Source organism: Sinocyclocheilus rhinocerous, unplaced genomic scaffold (assembly GCF_001515625.1).
Source record: "Sinocyclocheilus rhinocerous isolate Xijiao unplaced genomic scaffold, SAMN03320098_v1.1 scaffold864, whole genome shotgun sequence".
NCBI classification, from domain to species: domain Eukaryota; kingdom Metazoa; phylum Chordata; class Actinopteri; order Cypriniformes; family Cyprinidae; genus Sinocyclocheilus; species Sinocyclocheilus rhinocerous.
The window spans coordinates 940,386-945,829 of NW_015645567.1; the positions used below are offsets into that span (position 1 = coordinate 940,386).

At 37.7% G+C, this 5,444-nt stretch overlaps 1 protein-coding gene across 1 annotated transcript in view; it reads right to left on the bottom strand.

The window, feature by feature from the left end:
* LOC107706744 (cAMP-specific 3',5'-cyclic phosphodiesterase 4D-like) overlaps positions 1-2,756 on the bottom strand; it is a 218,895-nt gene extending 216,139 nt beyond the window's left edge. The window contains exon 1 of the mRNA XM_016510547.1: positions 2,572-2,756. The gene's annotated coding sequence lies outside the window, so the exon portion shown is untranslated. The remainder of the gene's footprint in view (positions 1-2,571) is intronic.
* Between the last annotated feature and the right edge of the window lie 2,688 nt (positions 2,757-5,444).

Below are 5,444 nucleotides of genomic sequence, written 5' to 3' on the forward strand. Positions count from 1 at the left end.
CTGCTCCGGGTGTGTGTTCACGGTGTGTGTGTGTTCACTGCTGTGTGTGTGCACTTTGGATGGGATAAATGCAGAGCACTAATTCCTAGTATGGGTCACCATACTTGGCCACATGTCACTTCACTTCACTTCATATGGGGATTTCAAAGCAGCTCCATGTTCAAATTGTTGAATTTTTAGTTTCTGAAATTTGGTTGATTTGACACTGAATGACCCACTATTTACCCAGCAGCCTGCAGCCAATACACAAGCTCCATCGCTGTACTTTTTTGTAACAGCTAAGTGCGTTTTGTAAGCAGTGCTCTCAAACTGCATGATAATTCATGCATTTCATGCATTCTCGGTTACACAGGAATGTCAAAGCAAAGCCAACGCCTTTTACAAGCAATGCAGCAGAGTGTGTGAATCACTGCTCTGGGTTAACAGTCCAGAGGGACTCTTCTCTACTGGCTTTAAATATCAATTTCTTGTCCAACACTCAACAATTAGGTAACCAAAAAGAATGAATCTGCGCTTGAGAAAGATAGTTTATGTAATTTCCTCAGTCTAAAGTTAATGACAGCACTTTTGTAATTTCCAAATAACTTTCTTTTTTATACTAAATCACATATAATCTAAATGTATGTACATTAAATAATCTAAAACAAGATTTCTATGTCAAAACTTTAGCCAAGAGAGAATTTCCAGGGAGACAGTATAATTGGTACAAGGTGCATGCAAAGAGATCATAATTAAAGGTTTTGGAGACGTCATTGAGCAGCTCTGAAGAAAAAGAAAAAAAAACACTCATGCAATGGATCAAACAGGTATTTCAAGAAGGTATTATATATGTACGTCACATACGCAGGAAGCATGACACAAGGCGGATAACTTCTCAGAATGCTGTAATTGCTCCAGTCTTATTCAGAGACTGATTGTTGCTATTTCGCAATTTAAAAGATCAGGAAATTAGATAACCTGTTAACTTAAGCTTCCAAACAAACCTATGCTGCAAAATGCAGACAAACAGAGTTTTTTGTTTTTGTTTTTTGCTGAAATATGCAAAATGTGCAGTGTTGGAAGGCCTCCAGGAACGGGGCTGGGAACCACTGGTTTAAGGATATGGGTTTCTTCCATTCATTAACTGCCTTAGCAAATTCTATTAAGAATTAAATACAATTATTTTTTATGTAAAAATAAAATGAAACATAGTAAGAGAGGTTATTTATGTCTTAGTGCTTACTGGTCACCAACTCACGAGGTACAGTAACAAAGAACCTGTGAGCAATTTGAATAAGACATAAGACACTTCCTGAATACAACACAATAGAGCCCAATTCCTAACTGAACACGAGAAACTATTGTTTTGCACTTGTACTTCCAGACTTGGATTCATTTTTCAAGAACATTTCACAAGGTTTCTTGGTTTTGAATTATAAACAATGTTCAAAATAATGAAAATCAGATTGTGTGACTTTGTCTGTGGTTAGTAGCCTAAATCTTGCTTTCTATACATGTGGTTCCTCTGTAGGACAAATTTGTGAACTTGAGGAGAACTGATTTCATACACTAAAAATCAGCTGATTCAGAGACATTGAGATGAAAATAGAAGTTTTACAAAATGAGAAAGTTATTAGTGAGACCTAAGTGTCCAAATATGGGGTCACTGTAATACACAAACGTCTTCAGGTGACGTACCTCAATGTGATACTCTATGAGTAATGCAGCATTATAAACGATTCATTTAGATTGAATTATTATGCAGAAGAGATGCCCTGAAGATGAATATGCAAGTTACCAAGAACTGTAAAATAAAAGTTCAGGTTTTACTTCAGAAAACCAATGTTCAAGTGGTTTTAATGTACCTACAAACCAAAAAAAACATCTAAAGAACCTGTAATGATACATCAATATCCTTCATCTTCAAAGAACCAACTCAAGACCCTTATACAGCCAAAAATGGTTCTTTCAACAGAACTAACAACCACTGCTGGATCTTCATATCATCAAGTACTGTAGAAAATAAAGGCTCAGGTTTTAAGAACCTACAATGCAACATTAAGAACCTTCTTAATCGCCAAAGAACCATATACACTCTTAAAAATAGTTTCCAAAAGGAGGTTTTTGCAGCAATGTCAGAACAACTATTTTGGGTTCCCCAAAGAACATTTCAGCAAAAAGATCATAAAAGAACAAATGTTTATTATTGTGAAGAACATTTCAATACACTAAGGAACCTTTGGATGCATGGATATTAAAGGTTCTTCACAGATGTATTTTTTAAGAGTGTTTCAACTCAAGTCCCCAACAGACCTAAAAAGCAAAGTGTCATTTGCCGAACATAACCACTAAGGAATCTTCTACAGGATAACATCATTATGAGCAAAGGCCTCTTTAAATGATGCACAAGTCCAACACATTTTAACTGATGTTACGTTTCAAGACACCAAGCAAACACTGCACACGTCAATCGCTACCACAATAAGGAAACAAGATCCTCCAACAGCAACCGTCTCAACTTGCCTGTTGGAAGAGAGACTCAGATGTCAACGTGCATGAGTTTAAATAAAGACTGACAGCAAAGAAACTCACCTGTGTGCCTTCACCGATGCCCAAAGAACTAGAAGGAACACTTGTTTTTGTCTACAAAAGACTGCTGAACATCTACACGCATTGGCTTGTTACTCCGAGAAAGAGATCATGAACGAATCCTTGTCTTGGATATAGTTATCAGCCCAATGCGTGGGTTACATGCTGGTTTACAATGATGACACTGATTGTATGTGCAACCCAAGCCAATGATGTGTCACATACACACCCCCCCCTACCCCACCCACCACCCCCTTCCAAACCAGCAGATCTGGCTCCAACTCGCCGGAGGAGAAGACGAGGCTGCATGTGCAGCTCAGCTCGGCAATACACTGAACAACCTACTGAACCGTTGACAATGCGCTCTAATCCCATACAGCACTCATTCACCCCCCCAAGCCAATGATGCGTCACATACACACCCCCCCTCTACCCCACCCACCACCCCCTTCCAAACCAGCAGATCTGGCTCCAACTCGCCGGAGGAGAAGACGAGGCTGCATGTGCAGCTCAGCTCGGCAATACACTGAACAACCTACTGAACCGTTGACAATGCGCTCTAATCCCATACAGCACTCATTCACCCCACTGTTTGCGCAAATGAAAGCAGCACCACACCTCTCTGAGGTTTAACCGGCCTGAAACACTTTTCAAGTGCTATTTGGATCACATGCATCGTCGATGAGGATTCAGGAGCCAGAAAAAGTTTGGCCGAAGCGGTCAAGAAATTGGGTTGACCATGATATTATTGAGCTTGGGAAGACTGAGGCTAGTTTTTGTGGTCAGTGTAGTTTGAATGGCCGCTTCCGCATTCAAAGTTAGGAAAATCTCAAAGACCAGGGGCAGAGTTCAACTAAGCTGTCAATAAAACCTACACTGATGTCCGTGTTCAATGGCTACCGGAGAGAACAGAGGAATTTCATCAGATACAAGGACTATGAACAGAAAAAAACTGACAATCCAGTGCTTATGAAATTATATTGTATTAACCTGGCTTACTGAAACTTTTCAATCAACCACTTCACAATTCACTTCAGATGTAAGATGGCTAATGTCCGCCAGAGTTGATGGCTCTCTTTCAGTTAATGTGTGTGAATTTAAATTGAACTGGACAACAAGACATGCAGTTGAACTAGAATTTGAATTGAAATGTCACAAATTTACTGAATTGCAATTTGAAAAAAAAAAAAAAAGAGAACCATTTTGTTAATCCATTAGCTCATTGTTTATTTAGCCTATTTTTTTCTCAAAAAAAAAAAAAAAAATCAGACTTTAAAAAAACGCATTAACATCAAAATGTGAATATATTGATTATATAAAGAACATTCTGGGAAATGACTCTTCCATTGTAGTGTATAAAATGAAAGTTCATAAAATAATATAAGGACATTTAAATAATTTGTATAATTTTTATATGCAGAATTTCAAACACTGATTATTACTGATCATAATTCATAAGTCATGACAATGATCCTGCATATGTCACCAGAGAGAAGTTCAATATAAGGAAGATTGAGTTATTAAGTTATATTTTTATTAAAAATGTTGAAAAAAGAAGCATGCATGGATGAATCATTCATAAATTCAATATCATATAATGTTTCTAAAAATAGTCCATATGAGTAATTTATACAGAAAAATGAAACGCATTATTAAAAACTAAATTAACAGCAGTATTTCTTTGAATTCCAATCCATTTTGTCAAATTCAAAATACAATTCTACATCCCGTTTGCTACATCTAAATTTGAATTCACTTTCATCTCAATTCTCAATGGTGTGTACAAGTTACAGCAAACACTCATTTGCCAGTGACCTTTAAGCATGTACCCTGGAGTCATAAAGGAAAGACAAACAAAGAACAACGTCCACAACGGAGGCTGTTTTCTAGATTCCCAAAATTGGCCGAATGCAATGTTTTATGTGTTTCACACCTCACTGTGTTTGCTCATTTCCACTGAATCACATGTAATGGGGACACTAACAGCAAAAGAACAACATTGTGATACGCAATTTGCCTCGTCACAAAACCCATTATATTGATGCAGATCGGCCTAATTTAGTAACAACATGAGTGTGGCCTGTCAGCCGATATCAGCGTCTTGTCTTGGCCCAAAGGAATTGCGGTACTCAAGTGTATAATCTTGCCAAATAAGGTTCTTGCAAACAAACAAAGGGATGCAGCAAAGGAACTGATCCTTGTTTAAATATTCAGCACGCTATGATTGTGATCAATGCAAACCATGATGCAAAACAGGCTTCATGTCAGTGTTTAAGCAGCCCAGCTGGTGTGAGCATTACAATTGTAATTGCTGCATGTTCAGAGAGCAAAAGCTGCAAGGAATGAAGTCAAAAAAAAAAAACTTTGTCTGTTCCAAGGGATGAGCTACTGTAACCTCATGCATCTCATGAAACGAGCAAGATGATGTGACTGTTTGCGACAAGGAAATGGATTAAAAACAGCTCGTCGGGGAATCTGTGAGAGTCGACATGAACTTGTGCTGACGCGTTTCTGCTTATCCCAAAGAAAACAGTGATTATAGAATATAGCATTGTATTTTTTTTTTTGATTTGCTAGGGGGGAAATGGCATTTCTTTCAATGTTCCAGTGTTAAGTGTTCTATACAAAAACAATCTTTACAAACATAAAATGTTCAACACGCTCTACAATTAAAATGTAACTCCATAAACTCAATAAATGATTAGTTAACTTCCAGAATAAAAATGCCCTGATAATTTAGTTTTTGAGGAAAACATTCCAGGATTTTTCTCTATATAATGGACTTCAATGGGCTGAAGGTCCAAATTGCAGTTTCAGTACAGGTTCAAAGGCAGGGCTCACAAAATTTCAAAATCCCCTGGTAGCCCTTCGGGCAG